At 38.2% G+C, this 25,763-nt stretch overlaps 1 long non-coding RNA gene across 5 annotated transcripts; it reads left to right on the top strand.

Moving 5' to 3' along the window:
• Positions 1–1,173: 1,173 nt before the first annotated feature.
• LOC309655386 lies at positions 1,174–23,837 on the top strand. 5 transcript variants are annotated; one of them, XR_014260795.1, is made up of 4 exons: positions 1,174–1,209; positions 1,308–14,484; positions 23,218–23,333; positions 23,445–23,837. It is a non-coding gene; the product is annotated as an uncharacterized lncRNA (long non-coding RNA). The 5 variants fall into 5 exon arrangements; XR_014260796.1 differs by having other exon boundaries at positions 1,180–1,455; positions 3,458–14,484; XR_014260797.1 differs by having other exon boundaries at positions 1,180–3,546; positions 10,296–14,484.
• Positions 23,838–25,763: the final 1,926 nt, after the last annotated feature.

Here is a 25,763-nt window from a genome sequence, read left to right as displayed (position 1 = left end):
CCTGAGAACTTAGAAGAGCCTTTGTGGACATTTGATCTGAAGAAGTGGTCAGCAGCAAACCTCCTCATGTTGGGCATAACCAGGTGCCATGAACCAGTCACGCATACTCTTGGTTTTAAACTGAGCAGGGTTCTGGGATGGGGAAGTGTGAGGCCACATTCCCAAAGTTGCCAAATTGCCAAAGTGTTGACTCAAGTCCTACGATTCTCAGTTAAGGAGAAACATGAAGAAACTGGAGAAGGATCGCTTAGGGATTTTAGTTGGGAATAATTTAGTACGTAGGGAAGTTCAAGGGGTTGGATAGGTATTGAGAAAGCTGAGGAGTGATTTCTAGGAACAGTTATCCAGAATGTAAAGAGCTCTCACCGAGAGGATGACTCACACCCTCTCTTCTTAACATGTGGACAGGGTCAGAGCTTCCACCTAAAGCAAGTCAAGAGAGTTTAACTGAGATATAAGGAGAATGATATGAAGAGGGTCTTGCACTAATTCACGATGTATTCTTTGGATTGCCTTGTCTCTTTGGGATAGCACAGGACTTAAAATCTGTTTGGAGTGCGGTGACTACACTTTGAAGCAATGTCACAATAAAAACAGCAATGCTTACCAACATACAATTGTTCAATTAGTTTAATCATGTACCATGAAAAGTCAAGTTTCTTGTTTTGAGTTATTGGAAACAGGTGAAATGTATTGATTCAATGTATTGGAAAAATCCTCTAGGAAGCCCGGGACTTGGAGTAGGCCTTGGTCACATTGCAGGGGAATCACCAAGGGAGATCACAGAATCATCACCTTTGGAAGTCTTTTTTTTTTTTTTTTTAAACATCTTTATTGAAGTATAATTGCCTTACAATGGTGTGTTAGCTTCTGCTTTATAACAAAGTGAATCAGTTATACACATACAATATGTTCCCATATCTCTTCCCTCTTGCATCTCCCTCCCTCCCACCCTCCCCATCCCACCCCTCTAGGTGGTCACAAAGCACCGAGCTGATCTCCCTGTGCTATGTGGCTGCTTCCCACTAGCTATCTATTTTACATTTGGTAGTGTATATATGTCCATGCCACTCTCTCACCCTGTCACATCTCACCCCACCCCCTCCCCATATCCTCAAGTCCATTCTCTAGTAGGTCTGTGTCTTTATTCCCGTCTTGCCACTAGGTTCTTCATGGAAGTCTTTTAAAACAGAAACATCTGCATGAGCTGTGAGTTCTGACTAAAGGGGAACAGCAGGGCACCCAGGAAGACAGCCTTTCTAAAGTTCCTTCTGAGCCTAATATTTTTATATGTAACCTCCAAACAGGATCAACAATAACAGTACTCCAGGCCTGCCCTCTTCCCCTTTGGACATTTTTCCACATTGATTTTTCTCTGCATCACAGAAGGCTTTTTCCAGGGAGTGCCTGCTCAGACTTTGTTTAGGTGACTTTGGGGATGCCTGCAGGCTCCAGGTGAGTTTCCTTTCCTATGGTACTTTGTTTTTGTTTCCCTCAGGTCACAAAGCAGTATCCTAGACACACGGACAATAATCAGCTATATTTATAGCCAGTGTGAGACCTGTAAAACAGCTTGAGCCTTAACAGAACAAATTCAGAGGCAGGCATGGAGGCCTAGAGACACTCATAGAATAAAACAGTGCTACCTGCTCTCCATAGCTCACTAAGGCTGCCTTCGGGTGTCTCCGTGCGGGTTTTATGCCTTCAAACGACGGTGTTATCAACTGCACTTTAAAGATGGTGAGAAGGCTGTCTTCCCATTGGTATCACCATACTTATGCAGTAGTTTTGTTTACTTCATTTTCCCCTTAAAGTATCTACTTGCTCTGCTTTATTGTTTTAGTTTATATAAAATTTATTCATTCAAAAGATATTAAATATGTTATATCCCAGACTCTGGGCTAGGGGCTGGAGAATAGCAGGTGAGGAAAACAGCTTGAGCCGAACAATCATTTTTGTTTCTAAATATTTATTTATTTAATATATTTGTTTTTAGAATTGAATATTGAATGCTCTTTGCAAGGCAGTAAGTTAGACCCTGGAACGCTAGGTCTATACAAACAAATGTGACACAGTTCTTATGAGCTCAGTGATTTAATAGTTGAGAGGCACGGCTACCTTGTACTTTTTGAAAAAGTGAACTGGACAGAGGCTGCCAGATAAAGGGGTGACGCTGTGAACAAAGATACCTGCTTGGTCCTCTGCTTCTTTTGATTAAAATTTGTCTTAGACTTTATACACTAAGCACATTTGGGGCATCCTATGAAATGGGTAAATGTCAACATTGGGGGTGTCCCTATCTTGGCAGATGGACCAATAATTATTTTCTAGTCTCAAAGAATTTAAAATCAGTGTGAATCTAACTCTTAATGCTTTCAATTTTATAACAGAAGGCAAAACTAGGAATTTTTCCAGTGGATTTATTGCTTGTAATTCTTAATGTCATAAAAATTTATCTCAAATATATACTAAACATGTCTCAATCCACGTAAGTTAAGTCAGAATGTTTGGTGGCCTACATCATCAAAAAATCTACAAACAATAAACGCTGGAGAGGGTGTGGAGAAAAGGGAACCCTCTTGCACTGTTGGTGGGAATGTAAATTGATACAGCCACTATGGAGAACAGTATGGAGGTTCCTTAAAAAACTAAAAATAGGACTACCATACAACCCAGCAATCCCACTACTGGGCATATACCCTGAGAAAACCATAATTCAAAAAGAGTCATGTGCCCCAATGTTCACTGCAGCTCTATTTACAATAGCCAGGACATGGAAGCAACCTAAGTGTCCATCGACAGATGAATGGATAAAGAAGATATGGCACATATATACAATGGAATATTACTCAGCCATAAAAAGGAAAGAAATTGAGTTATTTGTAGTGAGGTGGATGGACCTAGAGTCTGTCATACAGAGTGAAGTAAGTCAGAAAGAGAAAAACAAATATGCTAACACATATATATGGAATCTAAAAAAATAAAAAAAAGGTTCTGAAGAACCTAGGGGCAGGACAGGAATAAAGACGCAGACGTAGAGAACGGACTTGAGGACATGGGAAGGGGGAAGGGTAAGCTGGGATGAAGTGAGAGAGTGGCATGGACTTATATATACTACCAAATGTAAAATAGAGAGCTAGTGGGAAGCAGCTGCATAGCACAGGGAGATCAGCTCAGTGCTTTGTGACCACCTAGAGGGGTGGGATAGGGAGGGTGGGAGGGAGACTCGAGGGAGGAGATATGAGGATATATTTATATGTATAGCTGATTCACTTTGTTATAAAGCAGGGACTAACACACCATTGTAAAGCAATTATACCCCAATAAAGATGTTAAAAAAAAAAAAAAGAATGTTTGGTGGCCTAAAAATTCTTACTGAAGACAATTTTTTAGTGTTGCCCAATTGATGGTCTGTAATAAAATCCATAACAAAAAGTTCACATCTCTAATTTGCCAGAGACCTTGTTGTTTGGGAGAAGATATCAGAAGGCTGCCAATGAAAACTCTGATTGGTGACGAACATGTACACTAAAAGAACATTTCCATGTAAGTTATTCCATATAATATATTCACTTTCTAGGGCTGTGTGTCTCTCAAGAGTCTTTCAAGTTCTTTAGAGTTGGCACCTTCAGCAAGGCTTACTAATTTTGCCACATTTCCTTGTGGACCATGATAATGTTTATTAATTTACAACTATCCCCAAATATAATGCAGTCTTTTGTTATGCCACCATACTAATGCAGCTACAAATTAAACTTTAGTGTTATGAAACACAGTCTTTTCCAGAATTTTTAATTTAATTTTATTGAAGATTCTATTATTTTAAGTTTGTGAATAAGAAGTTAGTATTTGCATACTTTATTGTGACTGAGAAATTTCTGTAAAAATATCTGTTGGAATAAGATTTGACCTCATTTTTGGGGAAAAAAACATGGTCCTTGTGATCTATTTACTTTTTAAAAAAATTTATAAACAATTTTTTTAGCGATTTTAAGTTCACAGCTGAATTGAGCAGAAAGTGCAAGTAACTCCCTTCCGCCACACTTACACCTCCCCCCCCCACCCCACCCCCATGATCCCGCCCCACTATCAACATCCCGCACCAGGGTAGGTATATTCGGTACTATTGATGAACCTGCCGTGACACATTCTTGCCATCCAAAGTCCGTAGTTTACATTAGGGTTTACTCCTAGGTGTTTCACTACCCTAAAAATCTTTTGTGTTTTGCTTATTCGTCCCTCTCTGCTAACTCTTGGCAACTGGTGATCTTTTTACTGTCTCCATAGTTTTGCCTTTTCCAGAATGTCATATGGTTGGAATCATACAGTGTGTGATCTTTTCAGACTGGTTTCTTTCATTAGTAATATGCATTATAGGTTCCTCTGTGTCTTTTCAAGTCTTGATAGCTCGTTGCTTTTTAACTCTGAGTAATAATATACCATTGTCTGGATGTACCGGTTTGTTTATTATCTGTTTAATTTTATTTGCAGTTTTAATTACTATGTTACATTTTGTTAATGTGCCTGATCTCAAGAAAAATAGAAGGATTAATTCATATGATTCATCAAATAAAATGTAGCAACCTCCAATCTGGAATCAATTTTACCTACATGATACTGAGCTTATTTTTCATTTGAGGAGAAGATTCATGAAAATAATCACGTAATTTTATCATTTATGTTAACATATCTAAGCCCTTTCCCCCGTCCTTTAGAATCTAGGCAGGGAAAGTTTCGAACACTCGGGGGACGTGATCCCCAAATTTAGATACTCTGTGGCGTTTTTGTTGTTGAGCAGTGATTTAAATATACATTGATAAAAAGTGCTAATTACATTATTACTGATTCATGACAGAAAACCACCTTCTGTTACTAGTTTATATGACTTTACATTTACCACTGCTGCCAAGAGAAAGGCAGCTTTGTGATTGTGCCCTGTCATAGTCAATTGTACAAATTAGCTAAAGGTGGTTTGTAAGCATCTGGATCATACAGGAGCTCTGAATTCTGAATGGAAGGATGAGCCCTGATAATGCATAGGCTGACTGAGCAAGTGGTGGGTGAGGGAGCGATAACACCGATAATCACACTGGGTGAAGGGGGAGGCTTGACTGATGATCAATATCTGGTGGACATTTTGACATTATTTATATGTGTACTGATTACCCTTTGCTTTGTAGCTGCAGCAACTTGTGGAACTGGGCATTACTGATTATTTCAGGGATGAAGGTGTGGTTGTAGAAAGAATACTGGATTAGATGAAAATTAATGAGGCCTCTGGTACCAAATCTTCCCCTAATGAGCTCTAAAATGAATGTCAGGTCACAAGTTCTCTAAGCCTTCGTTTTTGCATCTGTCACATGGGAAGGGTAATACTCATTTTACTTATTTTTGCCAGGTTGTTGTAAGAAAAAGTTTCATTCATCCCTTCATTAATATAACAAACACTCTGGGTCCCCGCTGTGTACCAGGGCCATAGTCCTGACTAAGTAACAGATGAAAAAATACTTTGCAGAATTAAGAGTTTCTGAAGACTGTGAGATGTTTCATTATTTTTATTTTAAGGTAAATCAATTCTTACTTATATCCTAGTAATTGACACTTTTAGATCTCTGCCAGTCATTGAGCTATATATTCATAGAATGTCAGTAATTTGACGAAAAGTTAAAGTTGGAATGGTCTTTAGCCATTCCCCCTCTGAGAAGATGAAAATAAAGTATTATCTTCTAATTCTTTTGCTCAGACACCCTGACCACAGAACAAATTACAAATCCATCTTTTCAGTAGGCTTGCCAATCTTGGAGTTGAACACAGACCTTTTTTTAAGAGCATTTTAACTTCAAGCACAAGGAAAGTATTAAATTGAATAGCATTTTTTTTACAAAATGGGATTTTAAATACAGTATTTGGAAAGATGCTTCCCCCACCAAAAAAAGGTCCTTCAATCTACATTATTATTTTTCTTTTGAAGACTCAGTCTCCTCCACCTCTCCGCTCCCAAGTGACTGTCCTCACCCACATAATCATTTTCTTCCTAAATAGCATTTATTATCTCCCAGAAAAAAGTAAAGATCAAAAGAAATATTTTCAAGGTACATCCAAGATTTCATAGCAATATTTTATATTCACAGTGCAAGATAAATCCGACTCTTGATTTTTTTTTTTTTTTTTTTTTTGGTCTTCATATGGCATCTGAAACAGTTGTTCACATTCACACATTTATGTCTTACCATATGCATACTGTGTGCAACTCTGTTGTTTTAAAATATTTTATTGGTTTTCCTTTATATCTCAACTTTTGATGGGTGTCCTTGAGGAACTTGCATGAAAAAAATATAAATGTGAATGATTCATTCATTTTGAACATATTTAACTATTTTGGGGAGACTGTGCTCCCCTGCGTGGAGCAGGGAGTGTCCTTAGCAGGGAGTGCGCTTTGTATTTCTGTTCTATCCACAGCTGGATGCTGGAGATGTATTAATATTGTAAACCTGCACCTTTTCTTTCCCTTGTTTACTTTAATGAGTTATTTATATGTCCTAGACTGCCCTGACTTTTTGGTGATTGTGAAGGCTGGTCATTAGTTTTATGGATTTCACTTACAGGGATAGTTTAGTATGACATGGTTTAATATAAAAGCTGGTCTTCCTTTAGATTTCTGTCACAAGCAGGCGTTCCTGGGCGAATTCATCGTGCAGGGGCCAGACTTGCTGGTTGTAAGGTAGGAGCTGTCCAAACCTCTCCCATTGCTTCATGGGCCTTTTCAGACTCAGCTGCTGTCCGATTTTCTCAAATTTTCTAGCAGAGAGTCAATCTCTGGGTGGCCCAGAGGTTTAAGAGAAAAACGAAAAGTACTTTTTTCTTCCAAAGGGTTTAACTCTCTTTTAGAAACTTCTGAAAATCTTCAGAGCATTCCAAATAGGTGTCCTCGTGTTTCTCACAGTATGACTTATTGACTTATGGTGTCTCCTATTTAAGGAGCATGAATGTATCTCTAGCTGTTACCAGAACAAACAGCTATAGAATGTAATGACCCACCCCATTTCTAAAATTACTAAATTCTATCAGTGAATAGTGTATAGAAAACAGTTTGGAATTTTTTAAACTGGTCAACTTAAAAACTAGAATTCTTTTCTATTTTTGTAATGTTCAAGATTTCAACAACAATGGTTTTAACGTATTACTCTTGCACTGTTATGTCTTGTGTTTTAACTGGGCAAGCTAGTGAAATATTCAATGTCGCTACTCAATTCAATGTTAATACTCTTGTGTTAGAAACACCCTTTGAAAATACGTTAGAAAATACAAAATTGTTTACCTGTGATAAAGAATAAATTTGTGATTGGAAGAATTATACTGTTTTTCTTGTACAAATAATCCTTAAAGCAGCTGTTCAGTCTCACAATGATGTTGGAGGCATATTTTATGCAGCCTAAAAACTATTTCTGTATTAGATATTTAAATGCATGAGGATAAGTTCTAATTGCTTTTTGTTTAAAACAGAAACATAGAAGAAGCATTAGCCCCAGTTTGTACAAAATGTCTGCTGCAACTGAACTCACGTTAGTTCAAAACTGAAAATCATTCCAATTTTGTAAAACTGCTGCTACTGGTTTTATCAATAAAGTCTAAGCAGATGGCTTATATGTATACATGTGAAATTTTTGTATGTCAAAAAAGATACAGTTTTGCAGCATCAACATGCAAATTTTATGGACCTGAGTGATATTACTTATTTCATTATATACAAAAACCATTAACTCTCAAACCATACCAACTGCAGACATAGATATATTAGAACTATAAGTATTACATTTATGACCCATATAATTTATTTTGGTTTTAGGGTGCTGTAGGCTTTTATGTGGAACACAGGTACAAATCAATGTATATCAGCTCAAAAGCTAGCTTAAAGTGTTGAATTTAAATTAAGAATATTGAGTAAAATTGGGTCATTTGTTGAGACGTGAATGGACCTAGAGACTGTCATACAGAGTGAAGTAAGTCAGAAAGAGAAAAACAAATATCGTATATTAATGCATGTATGTGGAACCTAGAAAAATGGTACAGATGAACCGGGTTGCAGGGCAGAAGTTGAGACACAGATGTAGAGAACAAACGTATAGACACCAAGGGGGGAAAGCCGTGGGGAGGGGGTGGGAATGGTGGTGTGATGAATTGGGCGATTGCGATTGACATGTATACACTGATGTGTATAAAATGGATGACTAATAAGAACCTGCTGTATAAAAAAAAAAAAAAGAATATTGGGTAAGTAAGGAGCTCTATAAATGTAAAGATCACCTGAAATAACTTAATTTCATCTGAGGAGGATTCTGAGAAGGCAAAACTTAGGCATTCCTGTACAAATGTGTGGGTAATTACTCATCCAAGAGGCTCTCATCCAGAGGTCTCTCCCTGCTACGTATAGACAGTTCTGATAAGTTTACAAGGCTCCGATGCAGCAAGCTAGAAGTAGAGGGAGCAGAGCTATTATGAACAGCCACCTCCACAGCAGTAAAAACACAACTAATATCCCCAAAACAAAAAAAAGAAAATGGAGAAAAAAAAAACTTTAGATGTTTCAGGGAAAATTTATTTTTACCATTTTGCATACTGTGTTAGTTGAGGGAATTAATGCTACATGTTACAACAAGCCTAAATCTCAGTGAGTTAGTATAAGAAAGGTCTATTTTCACTAAGATGTTCTTCCCCATGCAACTTGTTTCTTAGCATCTCAGGAATTGAAGCCCATCTCAGAATCCTTAGGGCCTCTAAAGGAATATTTAGTTGGTCATACAAATAGAGGGGGAAGAAAAGGCATGAGAATCGAATCTCTTTAAGGAGCCAGGCTAAGAGGTGGCAACCTCTCCTTCTGTGTGTCCATTGGCCAGAACTAGTCACTTGGTTCCACTTACGTTTAAGAAGGCTGGGAATTGTTGTTTATTTGTGCATATGGAAAAATGAATCAGTTTGGTGAGAATCTTCTAGGCAGAATTTGGTACACATTTTTTTTCTTCTCTTTAAAAAAATTATCTCAAATGTTGTGGTAGTGGTGATTATTTAAGGAAAGCTTGCTAATTGCAAGCTCATTTCTTATGTTGCTGAAGTTCTTCCTAACCTGTGGTGACACTAGAACATTACACGCTGATTAAGAATTCTACTTGTTCACCCTAGTCATCTTAAAGCATCTTAACACTGTTTAGAGTGGTGGTGGGGTGTTGCAAATAAAGATCATTTGAGGTCACATTTCTAAAGCCACAGGGCAGAGTTTGAGCACTCAGACTGAGTACAGTTGAGCATTTCTACATGTGTCTGTGCACTACATATTGATACATATGTGATATTTTTTAAAAAACCAGAGAAAATATATAAAATTGTGAGCAAAAGCAGAAAATTGCCAAGGGAACAGATTTTTAAAGTAAATCATCTGCAGAACAAAAAACTTGACAAATTTGATTGCTGTCTTCTGACATTCCTTCAGCAGAGACTTAAACATCCTTAAATGTTAAAATAATTGAGACAGCCATCTATGACTGTGATTCTTAAAGTCTTTTGTAGCAATTAAAAAATCGTAATCATCTTGAATAACACTTTATTGATGAATCAAATCACATTATATGTCTTGTAAACCTCATAGTCTCTTTACAGTTTCTCTAGGGTTTCTCTAGGGAGATTCAGAGACATGGCTCAAGAGGACTTGGGTGACAGTTCAGAGCTCCGATGAATTTTAATGTGCATTCTACTACATAATACAACATCTCATCCTTTTCAGCAAACAGATAAGGAGTAGGAGACAGGATTAGCATTACTTCTGTGGTTGTCTCAAGGAGGGACAAGATTCAATGGTGAAAAGATTAGAATTTAGATGAATTCTAAGGTGGTTAGTACGGTATTTTAATATTTAATTTTTAAATCCAAAATTGTTTAGTGAAGGGTTTGCTCTAATCACCAGAAGAATTGAAGAATTTATAAAATTATATCTGCAGACACAGTGGGTCCAGCAAAGATTAAACTCTTATACCCTTGTTCTATTTCTGGCTTTGCCACCAAGCAATTCTGCGATCTTGAGATTACCTTGACCTTTTCCTTCATGTCTTCAAAAATCTGTTATTTTTCTTGAGGTGGTCCTTCAAGATGAAGAGGGAATTTGGCAATTATTTGGTGAGTTATATTGACAGCAGAAAAGGCAATTTCCTGGTCTATTCTAATAAGGTATACTAAAAGTGCTGTTCGTTTTGGTCAAGTTAGCTAGCTGCTTCTAAACAGATTTTTTTTTTTTTTTCGCTTCATAGAGATGCAGCATGTGATGATGGAGGCTACGTTTTACCTGAGGTAGAGGAGAATTTTAAGGAAAGATGAAACAGTTCAGCTCAGAGGACTCACACCTACTCTGGAGGACACAGAAAGAAGAGAATTAGGAAAATAGATAAAGGACTTTTAGGTTATTTTCCAATGCTATTAAAATCCAGATAGTGATTTTTTTTTTTTTTTGTAGAAATCAGTCAATGTTTGTTTTTTTTTTCCAACCAAACTCAACCAGAGTGTTCTTTTTTTTAATTTTTATTTTATATTGGAGTATAGTTGATTTACAATGTTATGTTAGTTTCAGGTGTACAGATAGTGACCTTTATAAAATGGTTTGAGAAGGAAAAGAAGTTACTATATCAATGCAATGTCTCACTAAGGGCAGGAAACAGTTTTCTATGTGAAAGGCTTTTTTCCTCTCCTTCACTTAACAAAAAGTACAGCAACTAGTGGCCGCCCTCATGGCTTATGTAAGCTCACTGATAGCTACATAGCTAAGGTGAAAACAGAAGCCTTGAACCAGGCAGGGTGGCTGCATCCACTTACAGGTGCTTGTGATTCCCTTTGATGTACCAGGCACTGTGTGCTAGGAGCTGGGGGTACAGTGTTAAGGTGGAACAAGCTGAAAACCTGGCGTAATGACTGTTGTGAAGTGGGATCAGTAGGATGATTTGGGAATGTAATCAGGGGGCTAATCTAGTTGGTGGGAGGCTCCGAGGGAAAGCCACTATGAGGAAGTGGTAGTTCAGCTGAGACTTGAAGGCTGAGTAGGAGTAAGCCAGGTGAAAGGGAGGCACATTATGAAGGAGAAACAACATGTGCAAAATACCTGAGACAAATGAGAACCTTCCGTATTCAAGGAAACTGAAAAAAGGATTGTGAACAGCAAAGGAGAGCGCCTCCTGAGATGGGCCAGCCAAGAAGGCAAGGCTGACAGAGATATCAGCTCCTTTCTTCCTTGACAGTCAAAAAGAAAGAGGTAGCAGTGGTGCGATTCTGGCTGAGGCTATTGCCCAGATTTGAGGTGTGCTGGTCTCAAAGCCCCCTTTCATACCTTATAGCTGAAATGTGATCATCAGACCTTCAACCCACTTATTACTTCTTCCAGACAGCTAGATGTTAGGTTACCAGCTTTTTTCTCCAGCTTTACTGAGGTATAACAGACAAAACTGTAGCGTATTTAGAGCATACAACATAATGATTTGATATACATTGTGAATGGATGTCTAAAACTGAGTTTATTATTAACACAAGGTTAATAATAAATACAAAGTTATCAGCTTTTACATCTTAGGGCTAACAAACTCTTAACTCTACGTTTTGTCATAGGTGTTGAGTTGGTACTGGGTGCCGGAGGGGGCAGGGGCCCCTGAGATTTGTAGGGCCACTTTCTGTAGCCCCTTCAACCTTGCAGAATGTCTGCTATTACAGGAGTCAGCATGACACTGTACAGCAGCTCTGCCCTGGCTCCAAAGACTGCAGCTTTTCTTTTTAGTTGATTCCCAGTGCTGCCCTCTTCCTTCCAGGCCCTGGCCTGGAAGTTGTGTATCTCTTTCTTCATTGAGATTCCCTTTCTGAGAATAGCACTGGGCAAAATTTCTCTGCTACGTTTGTCATCTTCCCTTCTTTAATATCGTTCACTGGCTACCCAAATTTGCCCAGTTTGACATTCTCAACATCCCCCTTCACCCAAGAACAATAACTCCATTGAACAACAACAAGAAGAAACAATGATAAAAAATAAAAACATAGCCTGAGTGATCCACTACAGAGACAATACAAGCCTTTGGGTGAATTTATACTAAAGTGTAAATGACTGAAACATGCATACCTTCTCCAGTCTCCCTTGTGAAATGTACATTCTCTTGCATATTTTTATTTTAAAGAAGTTTGCCTATTAGCCTGAGGTTTTAATTAGCCACTGAATCAAAATGAAGTCTTTCTAACTGCATAAAGTATTTTAGACCACAGGATCATTTTTTTCTGAAACCTTTGGCACCAGCAGGCAGCCACGAACAGTGCCAAAAGGAATTAGACTCTGGACTGATTTTCATGTGTTAGTTATTTTTTCCCTCTTCAAAATCTATCAACTGTTCGAACCTGCATACACAAACAGGAACACTGGGGAGAAGAGTCCCAGAGGGTGGAAGATCCCCTACTCCTCATCCCATGTGCCTCACCTCATGTCACACACCCCTCTGTCTCTCCCCTTGCTGGGGACCTGCCCCAAGGCCATCCCAGCTGGTCTCAAGGCACTGACCGAGTCCTGCTTCGCAGCCGCTGGAAGTGCCACCCCACTCGCGTCCCCAAACCCGATCCTTCCACGGGACACCCAGCTAGGGTCTACAGCGAGTGACCCTGCCGTGGGAGGCGCGGCCCCCATCACCTGCCCAAGCCGGCGGAGCAGGGCCTGAAGCCCCGCGCGCTCAGCCAACCGCAGCTCCCCAGGCCGCTCTCCAGGACCCAACTCAGGCGAGCACAGGACCCCCTGTTTGGGGTTATTTGTTCGCCTCCCTCCTGGTTCCTGCTCTCAAACCTTCCTCCCAGCAGCCGCCGCCAGCGCACCCGAACCGCAGGAAAGTTGCTCTCTAGCTGTGGAGGGGAGTCATCGCCTCCTAGCAACGCTCCTAGCAACCGGTAACATCTGCTCCCTCTGGTCCAATGCGAGCCGAGAACAGCTGCGCGCCCGCCTCGCGTTGCGAACCCTGAGCGAGAGGAGCTTCAGAGACTGGAGGGACGGACCTGCAGGAGCCAGGGCAGCCCGCCGAGCTGCAGTTGCCGTACTGCCACTGTCGCGCCGCCGCCGCCGTCGCTGTCGCCGTCAGCGCCCGTCTGAAGAGTGACAGCGCCGCAAAACGGGAGGGAGCACCGGATCCGGCGCCTTTATAAAACAGGTGCGTGCACCTGTCTCCTGGTGAGTGGACCCAGATCGCAAGGTACGTCTGGACTCATCCAGCCAGGTGCCCTCCTCTGAGACTCAGAAAAGACTCTTTCATTGAGGGTGTGGATAGGGACGTATTCTGGGATCCTACCCCGCCCCCAGCCATTGAAAAGTGGCTAGCTGGTGGTCCCAAATAACATGATTTGATTTTTTTTTTTTTTTTTTTTTAATCTTGGGGTTGTTCTTGCAGATTCTCCTGCCCGTCGCTGTTAGGTTTGTGCTCGGAAGTTTTCAGTCCTCCCTGTTGTCCCTTTGACTTCGCTGACTGCGTGCAGCTAGGAGGGCTGGAAGCAGTGAGCTCCCATAGAAAACCTATGGTTAAGGCGAAAAGGATAGTGTAGTCTCGACTAATTGAATCAACACGTACGGAGAGCAACATTCTTTTTAGGTCCTGCTCTGGAAAGGGTCCATTTGGTCGGAAGCAGCCAGTTCACTGTTACTCAATCTCCTGAAAAGTAACCATAGTAACTCACCTCTCTTTTGATGGGATCCTCCTCATTGGCTGCCTATCTTCCTTTGGAAAGCTCATCTCTCTAAATATAGAAGATGATGAGATCTGTAAGCATACATCCATGTTAAAAAAAAAAAAAAGGTGCAGTTAAATATGGCCCTTTAAAGAAAAACTGTCTTCAAAGAAAAAGTACTATTTGGCTATTTCAAATCTTGTGAGAAATAGTGTGTCTTCCAGTGAAAGATTGAGTTAGTCTGTTTTGAGTTAACTGCTGAATTGTTACGTTAGAGAGAATATTTCTTGAAATTATACAAAATCTGGCATTTAAAAACAAGTATATCTGACTCTGATTTTTTTAAAAAAATCAACCTACTGATAATGTCCCCCAAATAATCTCCTAGTAAATAGTTGGTGAGATCTGTGATTCACTTATTTCCACATTTCTTAGGATAGTTAAGATTCCTCATGTTCACAATTAAATCTGGAGAACACTGAAGTAATTGTGTATGTTTGAAGGTTTATCTCTCTGGTTCAGATCAACTCCACCTCAAACATCTTAGTGTCCTCCTACTGCATGCCTTCTCCTGACTTGGTAACCAGTTCAAGTCAGTGCAGTTCTGACTCTTCCAATGTTATTTGTGTCTTGCTCCTTGTTTCAAAATCTCAGGTAGCCATTCATGAGCCCGAGGCTTTGAGAAATGCTCGCTGTGCAAAGGGGAACTCTCACCAGATTTTCTGAAGCTGTCCTAGAGATACACTTTTCAGATTGATTCAGCATTACCAGGTAATCACTAGCTTAAAAGAAATTACTGTTTAAATATGTATCCAGAGAAATAAATGCTAATGTAGCATTACCATAACTTACAAGATCAATATAAGGGGTTGTTTATATAGATGGTTGCTGGGTAGAAGTCAATAGAGGTTCTCTGTAGAAAGGACATTTGTGGGCTGGCAGATTTTCCTCTCTAAGACCCATGTGAATAGGGTGAGGTCAAATTAGGTAGCTTGGCTTGGGGAACATACGAAGCAGAAACCCTGTGAACACATTGGTGCATGTCCGAAATGAAGGCAATGAAGAGAGCTCTCTCTGCAAAAAGAGATTGTGGTGATTTTTAAAATTTAATTTGCATTAAGGTCATGGTGATAGAAACCCATGAATGTTAAGCATTTTAAACTTCATTTTCAGAATATAATACAGTCTTATTTTTTATGTATAAAAATTTTAATGAGGGTTCAGCCCTCCAGCATTGTGTAACTTTCACATGTCCTGAGCTATCCATATGCAGTTCCTAGAGGTAGCCAACCTAGCGAATTACAATCAAATTCATGAAAGTATACCATGCCACATTTCTTCCCTTTCCTTACTTCCCTTTGTAAAAATAAATAATTGAACAATTTTATTCAGAAACCTATTTGAAAATTTACTCTGTTCTGGTTGTATAGTTTTTAGGGATATCATGAGATTTTAAAAGTACGGGTCTATGTAGTCACTTAGTAAAATATCTGTAGTTTAATCAATTTAAGCATTAAAGATGATTGTTTGAGCCATCAAAAATGTTGGTTTCATTAGCCTTTAGCACCACCCACCCTTTTCCCTTCCTCCATTATAATTACTACATTTTATGGTGAGATACAAATCCAAAGAGACCAGTAAGATTTACTGTCATCTGTCATGAGATGCATATAAATTTCTAGTCATGCTATCAATCTGAGGAAAGTTTGAGTAAAGCAACCACAAGTATTTGCTCATGTATATGCATTAGTCTTGTACATTAGTAATTTATACACATCCTATCTCTATGTAATATGCATAGAAGTTTAAAATCATTCAGTGCCCTTTAATATATGTGAATGAGTCTGCCCTTTCATTGAGATCACTGTCACAATCAAAAGGTCAAGTGAAAGGGGCTCTTAAATTTTAATTTTGATTCTATCATGAATGTATAATGTGCAGAATTTTTACTGTGCAATTTTAATGTCCATATCTGTTTGAAGTCATTCATCAGAAAATATTATCATGGTCCTTAGTTTAAATAAATAAAACTAAATCAAATAAATCACTATAGTGTAAACATTCAATTCTAGAGACATTGGTAGATCCTAAGTTAGAGCATGAAAAATATTCCACCAATCTGTAATGAAGGATCTAGTCACTCTTGTCAATGGGAACGCCAGCTGTACTTGTACATACCATGGATTATAAAAAGGGGTGTACTTAGGGCTGTAAGACTTAGATAAGGCTGAGTTTAAACAAGTTAAAACTGAAATCAAGTCTAATTTCAGTTTTTCATCAAATACTATATCTGGAAGCTTTTAGGTGTTTATGAACATTCCATGTTCAGTTTTATGTCACGTTACTTTCATGGGATTTAGAAGATGCTTTGAAACATGGAGAAATGTTGAAAGGTTTGATTAAGATGCTGGGGCCCTTACCTCTACATCTGGGCTGTCCACTGAGAACTCATGCCAGCTGGCTTTAGCTGTCAAAACACCAACATCCTAACCATAGCTCTAAAGCCAAGGCACAACCAGTTCAGATCGTTGTGTCTGTAAAAGCAATATGTTTCAGAAACCCAGAAAAAGCTGAAATAAAATAACGATTTCAGAAGCAGGGGGGCAAATTGACTCTAACTGTGCAGTACTAAAACCGAGGAAGAAGTACACCTTTAGATGTTGGGAGGAAGTAATCCTTGTCGACCCTCCCCACCCTCCACCTTATTTTTAATAAGGTCTGTCTAAATAGTCTTGGTACATTGCTTTAATGTTTCCCCTTTTTAATCTAACCAATTATTTTTAAATTTTTCCTGATTAAATCTAACAGGCTAAAAACAGAATCATCTAGTTTGCTGCAATAATTCTCAGTGGGGTGGTAGGAGGGTATTAAAAAGTACTAAGGGTTTGCTAGTGTCATGTTCAGTATTGTAATATAAGTATATTTAGAAAAAATTTAAACCTTTTCTCATGTTATAAATTATAGAAAGTAAAATGCAACAAAAAAATCTTGGTAGGTGGAGATACAAGAGTCTTCTAAATATCAGTGATGATCAGAAGGGGTGAGGTTTGAAGCTGGGAAACCCCCTCTGCAGGGGTGTATCAGATTTTGTGTTATTTTTAAAATGCGTATTAAAAGGGGGTGTGTGGTAATACGTCAAGAAAAATTGGGGATATTGCAAAGAGAACCAGGACTCAGGAGCCTGGAGTCTCAGTTCTGTATCCATGTGCTACCTGTTTTATTGCTTTATGGCTCAGTTTCTCCATGTCTAATATGGGGGATAAGACCATCTACTAAGTGGCATGCTTGAGTTGAACACAATATAATAATTTAATGAAGCACCTATCACTCTTTAGAATAAAGGTGCCGTGTGAATGAAGAACATTTCATCACTAGAGCAACTCCAGGTGGCGACACAAAGCAGGCACCATATGAGTGAGGGCAGAGAATTAACCAACTCCAGAGCAAATTCTCATACAGTCGGTCCTCGATTTTCACGGACGTGGAACCCACGGATATGGAGAATCGACTGTACTACACCAGTTTACATAAGTGACTCGAGCATCTGCAGATTTGGGTATCCGTGGGGGCCCTGGAACCAATGCCCTGATACTGAGGGATGACTGTGTATTATTAGTGAGTAAAGTTAATGGTTAGTTCCGTTTTATGTTTTTCCTTAACACTTCTGGGATATCTGGCTAAGTGTTTTTAGTGATATACCCAAACTTGATGTTAGTATCAAAGTGGAAGACAATGAGGGTGATACAGATGGGGTACTTTTCAAAACACCACTGCTGTGCACATGTCAGGGGTTAAAAACCCTTCTCTCTGAGCAACAGACTGGGGTACCTAAGGAAGTTAGAGCATCTCCCTAGACATAAGATATTTCTTGGAACCTCCATCTGTCAGTGTTATTGCTTTGCCAGTTTTCTTTCTGATTCATTCCCACTTTCCAAGGTAAAAGGTAGAGTGAAAGGGAGCCTCATCCTCCAAAACAAGGGATGCACTTCTGAGGGGTGGTAAATCACAAAGTTTCCCCAAGGAACCTGTTGCACTTGATCTCTCTCATTAATAGGGCCAGCTCATGGCAGAAGTTAGGTAGGCTTCAGTGCAGCATCTAAGGTAACTTCATGATAACATGGCTGGTCATATCCCATTTAATGATGTTGTCTTTGGTTCAGAGACCATCACCAATGGAACAAGGTAGGCGTGTGGAACTGGTGGTCTTTTATTTAATATTCCACATCTGTGCTTGGGGCTATCCTCCATGCTTCTGGTTTCTTGAAAAACATTTCTAACTCTCTGGCTGTCAGTACCACTGGAAGTTCCTAAGAAAGTTTTCCAGGAGCTGCAACTTGTCGGTAATTCTAAACTGCCAGTAGAGTCAATCATGTGCTTAGGGTGGATGGTAAATCTGAAGGGACAGATTGCTCCATTGATTCAGAGCTAAAAACTGGCACTGAGTTCTGCTCCTCTAGAGAATGTTATCCAGAAGGGTGCCAGGCAAGAGGTTATGAGGGAGAAGACTGATGGCATATTGCTAAACATCAACAAAGCTAAAGGTCTATAGAAGGTGCAGCATTACAGCTTTGAATGTTGCACCTGCCTGCCTTCCTGAATACATTCACGGATGTTTCATGCACCCTCTGCTTAACAAGAGAGGACAGATGTCCTCCATACAACATAGTGCTGCTGAGTAGCATATTTATATACATATATATATATGACTTCAAAAATGAGGCCACTACCATAATAATACCTAATATTTAGTGAGCAGAAAATATGTGGGTATATGACAGGCATGAAGTCAGTGCTTTTTAATCATCTCATTTAATCCACACATAACTCAGTGAGTTTGATATTTGGCCTCACTTAATCGGTGAGGAAACTCAGGCTCTTTGAGATTAAATGCTTTGTCCAAAGTCACTAAGAAAATAAAATGAGGCACTGGGATTGGAACCAGTGCTGTAGGATAGCCCCAGGAGGTCGTGCTGAAGTGTTAGGTAGAGTAGCTCTTTGAACAAAAGTGCCCGTGGCCCTTAAGGAAAGATTTCGGTAGCTTTGCCACCAGCAAAGCATTATTTAGATAGGTAGGGATATGTGCTTTTAAAGGCTCATGCCAGGCTAACACTGTACAAAGAGAAATCACTGAGAGACTGGAAGCTGAGACACGTGGTTTGTCCACATCACGGGTCAGTTGTTGATCTGAGACTAGAAGCACCTTATTTTCCCCATTGATCAAACTCTTCCTTTGTCTTTTGCTACAGATGCACATGGCCAATAGGATGGTCTGAACTCTGTTTTTGCAGAGTGTTGATTAAAGCGTTGTGAGGCAGAAAATGAAAACCTTACCAAAATTAAGATACATTAAACTCATTGCTTCCTTACCATCTCTCAGGCTTTTCACGGTCTTGGAAAAAGAATGGTTTACTATGACAGGAGTTGTTCTTTTATGATCGTCTGTACTCTCAAAGTGTTTGTAAATTAATTTGCTGATGATCTTTCTTTAATGTGCTGCCTGTGGGCCGTGCACCAGATGAAATCACTTTTGTACAATAATAGGATTTCAGTTGTCTGGAGGCAGAAGCAGAAGAATAAGGAAGAGCCTTTGAGCAATCATTTGTAATTACATTTTAAACGTTTATTTAAAGAAATATGTATAAATTGTACTGTCAGAACTCTAATGACAGGGATGGTCATTGTGTTCTGTGACTCTTAACTTGCTGTTCATTGAAGTTTTAGACTAGGAAATACATTGAAGCATTGAGGCTGGCACAGATATTTTATGTGCCCAGAGTTTAGAGCATTAAAAACAATTTGAATATTCAAGCCAGCATTAGCTATTTTACTTTTAGAGATAAATTTAGGCTCAACCTCATTCAGTTTTATAATTTATATACTGTTCTCAGCGCTCAGGACACGGACTATGAAGACATAATATCATTTTACTTTTTCTTGTCTGTTTCATCAGCTTTATTTGAATAACAGGCTGGGTTGAGTTGGGCTTTTTGATTATGGGAGAATTATATAAATAGATTTACATATGTTTATTGGATCATACAGGCAAACATTTGGAACTTCAGACTAACTTTAATTAATTCTCTAAATGACTATCTGGATATTTTAAAAACAGTTACATTTCCTTCACTCAAAATGTATGACCAATGACAATATATCCAGAAACATTTTTTTGGAGCTTTTATAGTACTTGTGCTATTTTCAACTTGACCATTTGAAATATTCTTTTGCAGTCTTTTAACTCTCTAATTATAATCGAATATCTGTGGGAGGCAGAGTGGTGGAAAGAATCTTAGGGCCAGAGCTAGGAGGCCAGGCTGGGATTTGCTTCTGGGATAGATCTGTGCTTATTGGCACTAATAAGAGCTAGGATTTGATTGAGTGCTTACTATATGCTGGGCATAATGCCAGTCACTTTCCGCGAATTATTTCAGTGATCCTTTGAGACAGTATTATTTCTATCCCCACTTTACAAATGAAATATGTAAAGAGTTTATGTAATTTTCTCAAAGTCACACAACTAAGAAGTGGTAGAGCTGGACCACTTGCATCTGACTTCAAAACCCAAACTCTTAGCCACACACCAAATTGGAAATCATTGAACCCTTCTGGGCCTCAGTTTCCTCATCTGTAAATCTTGTCGGCTGAACCACGTGATCAGTAAATAGTTTCCAGCTCTGAATTTTTTGAGTTCTCATCCAGCCAGGAAAAGAGATGTAGGAACTTATGTTTGCTGTATATTTTAGCCTCAAAGTGGCTAAAAGCATCCTCCAAAATTTGATGCTGAAAACATTGCGAATAGCTAAACAGCATGCAAGGAAGTAATTGCCAAACAGATAGCAGCTGTGAAAACTTTTCAGCATTTCAACAACCCATGGGGGTGTTTTTTAAGAACAATAAACTAAGTGGCTAAGCGTGTTGCCCATGGAGCTGAGACACAAATCTAGACCCCTGAGAAATTACTGTTTCCAGGGTCTAATACATTCTCTATCTTAGGATAACTGCCTGAATACAGCAGACAGAATCTTTATGAACCTCGGAGCCATTGGTATAATTTTTTGGTCTTGATGTTAAATAAAAAATATTTTACTAGATCATCACTTGATTTATTTGATATTTGGTTCTACAAGCTGCCACCTGCCCTCCCTTGTGTCATTCATTAAAAGGTTTTTAATTGGTCATAAATGCTGTAGACATTGCATTACTTTATAAAATAAAATGAATATATATATACACCTCCAAATATATATATGTATATATATACACATATATATTTCCAAATCTTTCCTCATACTTTCCTGCACTACGGTAATTCACTGAGCCTTGTTTAAAAAAAAATCAGTGACCTGTCCAGCTATAAAGCTAATAGCCGTCAGTCATTGATACTTCTTAATGTGAACCCAGGAATTTATGTTGAAAAGTGACTTGATTCTTTCTTCACTATTAGTTAAAGTGGAGTCTGGCTTTGCTCATAAAGCTAAAACATCTAAGCCAATGTAGCCAAAGTCACAATAACAATAGCAACAATGACAAAAATCCATCAAGCCGATTGCTTGGCATTCTCATGATTAAGCAATCAGTTGATTGGCTGAATGTTCTGTTTTTCAAATTGCTGTTGTAGTGCTTCTACTACATTTGCCTAATGCTATGACATAGAGACTCTCAAAATGCGGTCCCCAGACCTGCCTCATCAGCATCACCTGGAAATTTGTGAGAAATAGAAATTCTCTGCTCCTAGCCCAGATCTACTGAATTAAAAACTCTGGGGGTGGGACAAATAGCAATTTGTGTTTTTAGGAGAGATGATTCTAATGTTCACTAACTTTTGAGAACCATGGTGGCATCAACTAGTTAAGCAGTTTAAAAAGAAATCAGTAACAATAATTAATTGTCATCACAGAACAACCCAAAGCTTCACCTATTTGATTCAATCCTTTAAAAATACACCTAAGAAAATGTTTACTAAAAAACAACCCCTGAGAAAACTGGGTTCAGTGATGCTTCCTTTGTTTTCATTATAAACAATTTTGTTTTCCTTTTTTCTAACTTCTGAAATCTGTGAAAACTCCATATATATTGAGATATGCTTACTGAATTCAGAAATTGTATACTGACTTTGTTCCAATTGTGAATGATTATTACACATTCGTCTCTTTTTAGGTCAGACACACCAGTGGTTTAAAATTCTTATTTCTCTTACAAAACATGCCAACTCTAATTTAAGGCTCTCTTGGGTTTATAATCCGCAGTGGTGCCAGTGAAAAATTGGAAAGCTTTAGGTGTGATTTTTTGTAGCTTTTCCTACTTGTTAAGGAAAACCACCCAGCTACAAAAAGCTGCAGGAAATGTTATACAGATGCCACCAAATGGAGGAAAAACTTAGAAGAGGCATGTTCTTAAAGAGCACATTTTTAATATTTAATATTTAAAACTTTTAAGATATTAGAGGAAAACATCAAATGTCTTGACCATGAATTTATTTAACCAACACATTAATAAACTACTCATTTTGTGAATCAAATGGTGTCAACACCTAAAAATATTCAAGGGTGTGTTTAAGGGTAAAATTGTTGATGCTTAAGTATAAACTTTTTCTCTGATCTGGTCCACTGAGGTTGAATGAGTACTGAACGGGACTCAATTTGTAGTATTCTAAATTCATTCAAGGCTTTCACTAGGAAGCGCCTTATGTACCTTCAGCTTTCAAGGCTGTACTTGCCTCTTTTCCGTGATATCAGCACCACCTAGCGTACATACTAAAAACTCCCTTTAAACCAAACCATCTCTTTCTGAAAATCTGCCTTCAGAACACTGTCCTTTCTTAAACAAGTCAGAATTCTCAACAATAGTATGTTAAAGGAGAGAACAAAATTTTCAATTTCAGAAATTTTACCAAGGTCAAGTTTTCAAGTCAGTGTGCTATTTAAACTTTTTATTTACTTATGATTTGCCTCTGTTAAGCCAGGTGTTATGAGGATGGTTATACCATGACCATATCATAGGGTTTGTCTATAGACATGCAGTTATTTCTTTAAAGTGTAATGGGGTCACCAACCATTTTATACAAATTTGGTTAACCTAGCAACATTAAATTCCTTCTGTAAATGAGGCAGTTTTACTAAAAGAATGATGAAAGATAACATCTCTTTCCATTGCATTTTGTGCATCAACTTCAAATGTGGGTATGTTTTGCCATTAAATGGCATGAAATTAAATAGAGGATTGGTAAGTATGTACTTTATTTCGGAGGGGCTGCATAAGGAAATAAATATAATTCTCCAACCTAGAACATCTAATTTGGGTCTGAATAGTGGCATGTGCCTGCAAACAGGCTTCTCAGCCACAGGACAATTGCCACTGACTGCTTCACTGCATTGCTTAGTAAATGAAGAGAGAATATTAATTTCTGGAGTCACCAGTTTCTTTTCACAGGTAGAACTTATGCTATAAAATACTCTTTTGCTACAGTAATATCTGACTTTTCTCCAATTATTTTATTTTCTATAGCTTATCCAACAAAAGTATTAACACATACGTTAACAACGTCGAAAGTAGCCTACTTTAAGAGAAAATATGCAGAAGAAGAAGATTTACATCAAGATTACCATGGGTATTTTCCAAAAGTAAGGGTTTATTTATTATTTTTTTTAAAAATTTTAAGAGTCTTGTCAATAGCAAAGGCTCTTGTTCTCATTTTTCTAAAATGTAGATTGAATGATGTATTTGCTTTCCAGCACCTGATACTGCCTGAGGACAGGACTTGCATTCTCAAACTTTCTCTAGAGAAGCTCAGATTTCTTGAAGACCCAGAAACCTACTTAAGAAGGTCTGTGTTAATTAACAATTTGCTGAGGAAGATTCATCTAGAGACGGAGAAAGAGAGCTATGAATACTTTAAAGAAGCTCCCTGTTATAAGACTACTTATTCTGATACAAGAAAACGGCTGAAGTTTATGGTACAGGAATGCTGTTCTCAGTCTCTCTATTATGAAGAGCTGCATTCGTATCATATTGTGCCTTATGCTTCGGAGAATGCCATTTATGGAATGGGCTACACTAGCAGCCACTTGGAGCAAAATTCTCAGTTGCTTATTTATAAAATGAATTAAAGTAACTGTTAAAGTCCATTGATACCTTGTTTCTAAATGCCTGAACTGTTTATAGTGAAGATGTTAACATAAGGCACTAATTATCAGTGCCCTTGAGATCAAAGATGAGATGCATGCTGAACTGATTGGAGAGAACCCTGGTTATTATTCAGCAGTCCTTACTATCATCCAGCCAAATTGAAAATATGTCCACATATTATAAAGCGGAGAATAAGTGCTTTAGAAGCAAAGTTTTTTTTTTTAAGATAATGTGTGTAGGAAGGAACCTATATTAAGTTCTTACACAGATTTAAACATTTCAAGCCCCCTATTTCCAAATTCTACCACTCTTAGTGGAAAGTATCAAAAAGTAACAGATTCAGATTAAACAAATAATGTCTTGTCCCTGAGGATTAAGGGTGGAACGAATTTAATTTTCTGTAAATGATGAGAGGAAGGGTAGATCCTTTCTGAAATGCTTTGGCTTGTCAAGCATTGTGCCAAATAATTGACACCATTCTCCTTTTACCATTAGTGGCAATTCAAGATGTAGCAAACCTACTGCAATTTAACTGCTGAATGTAACAACCAGAACACTCCACATCGATCCATTTTACATTATTATTTATTTATTTTTTTGGCTTCATAGAGTTTTCTCTTTCAAAGTGAAATTTAATAAAATAGCCTTGCAGATGGGCTTTTATCTAAGTTCTAGGGGTCAGTTAAAATTTGTGGTGGGCTTTTAGTTGAGTTTAAATTTATTTATGATGTCATTTTTATAGGCTGTGAAGCTCAGGAAAAGGGTAGGCAGGTAATATTTGATTTTAATAGGCAGGTAATTTAAAAAATCTTATCTGCAAAAACTGGTGAGAACAACAAAGATTCTATATGATGTTTTTTCTTCATCTAAGAGTTCATTTAAGGCTGTCTGGATGAAACTTTGCACTGATTTTTGTATAATAGTCGACCATTCACTATTTGACAAAATGTTTCAGAATGCCTTTGGTGGTGAAGTTTAGATAAGTTCCTATATTTTGCAATTTGAAAGATAATTATTTAACAAGTTTCATAGATTCCTGAAATTGTTTGAAATGGTTCGTGATGTTCTTCGAGGTTTGAGTGAGATGTCTGATTTCAATGTCCAGACTTACATTCCATGGCACACATCATTTAAAGAATTGTCATTAACTGATAAAACAGATTGGAAAACTAGGTGCCAAAGCTATATTCAAGAAAATACCAAAGACCCAAAGGTGAGTGTTAGAGAGACTATGATAATGAAGATAAGAATCTAAAATAAGGATTGTACAGGACATAGAAGAACAGCGTTAAAGAGATTTGGAACGATTTGCTTACTAGTGTGCTTTCTGAGCACTTTATACATACATAATAATGATAGTCAAGGGCACCGCTTGGGCCTTCAGTGATCATATGTTTTTGCAAATCTAAATATGGTGACTTGTCAACATTGTATCTTCCCTCATTGAATGCCATCTTGTAAACAAGAAGGCCTTTATCTCTTAAAGAGAATTTTGTTTTTAGTTTGGATTCACTACTTGCTCCCTCTAATGAATCATCGGGGTGATCAACATGGATGCTTTCGGTATAAAGAATATTGGTGCCCTAATTAGCATGCATTGTTAAAGACCACATAGATATATAATTGATAAAATATTGGGTTTCTATTTAATTGCTCAATCAGAATTAGGAAAAAATGCTTTAAACAAATTGGAAAATTATAATTGAGGGTAATTTTTTTTTATAAATTTATTTATTTATTTTTATTTTTGGCTGCGTTGAGTTTGTGTTGGTGCATGCGGGCTTTCTCTAGTTGCGGGGCGCAGGGACTATTCTTCGTTGCGGTGCGCAGGCTTCTCATTGCGGTGGCTTCTCTTGTTGCGGAGCACGGGCTCTAGATATGCAGGCTTCAGTAGCTGTGGCACATGGGCTCAGTAGTTGTGGCTC

This window comes from Balaenoptera physalus (assembly GCF_965194825.1).
Source record: "Balaenoptera physalus genome assembly, chromosome: 2".
NCBI classification, from domain to species: Eukaryota; Metazoa; Chordata; class Mammalia; order Artiodactyla; family Balaenopteridae; genus Balaenoptera; species Balaenoptera physalus.
This window is presented reverse-complemented; position numbering and strand designations above follow the sequence as displayed.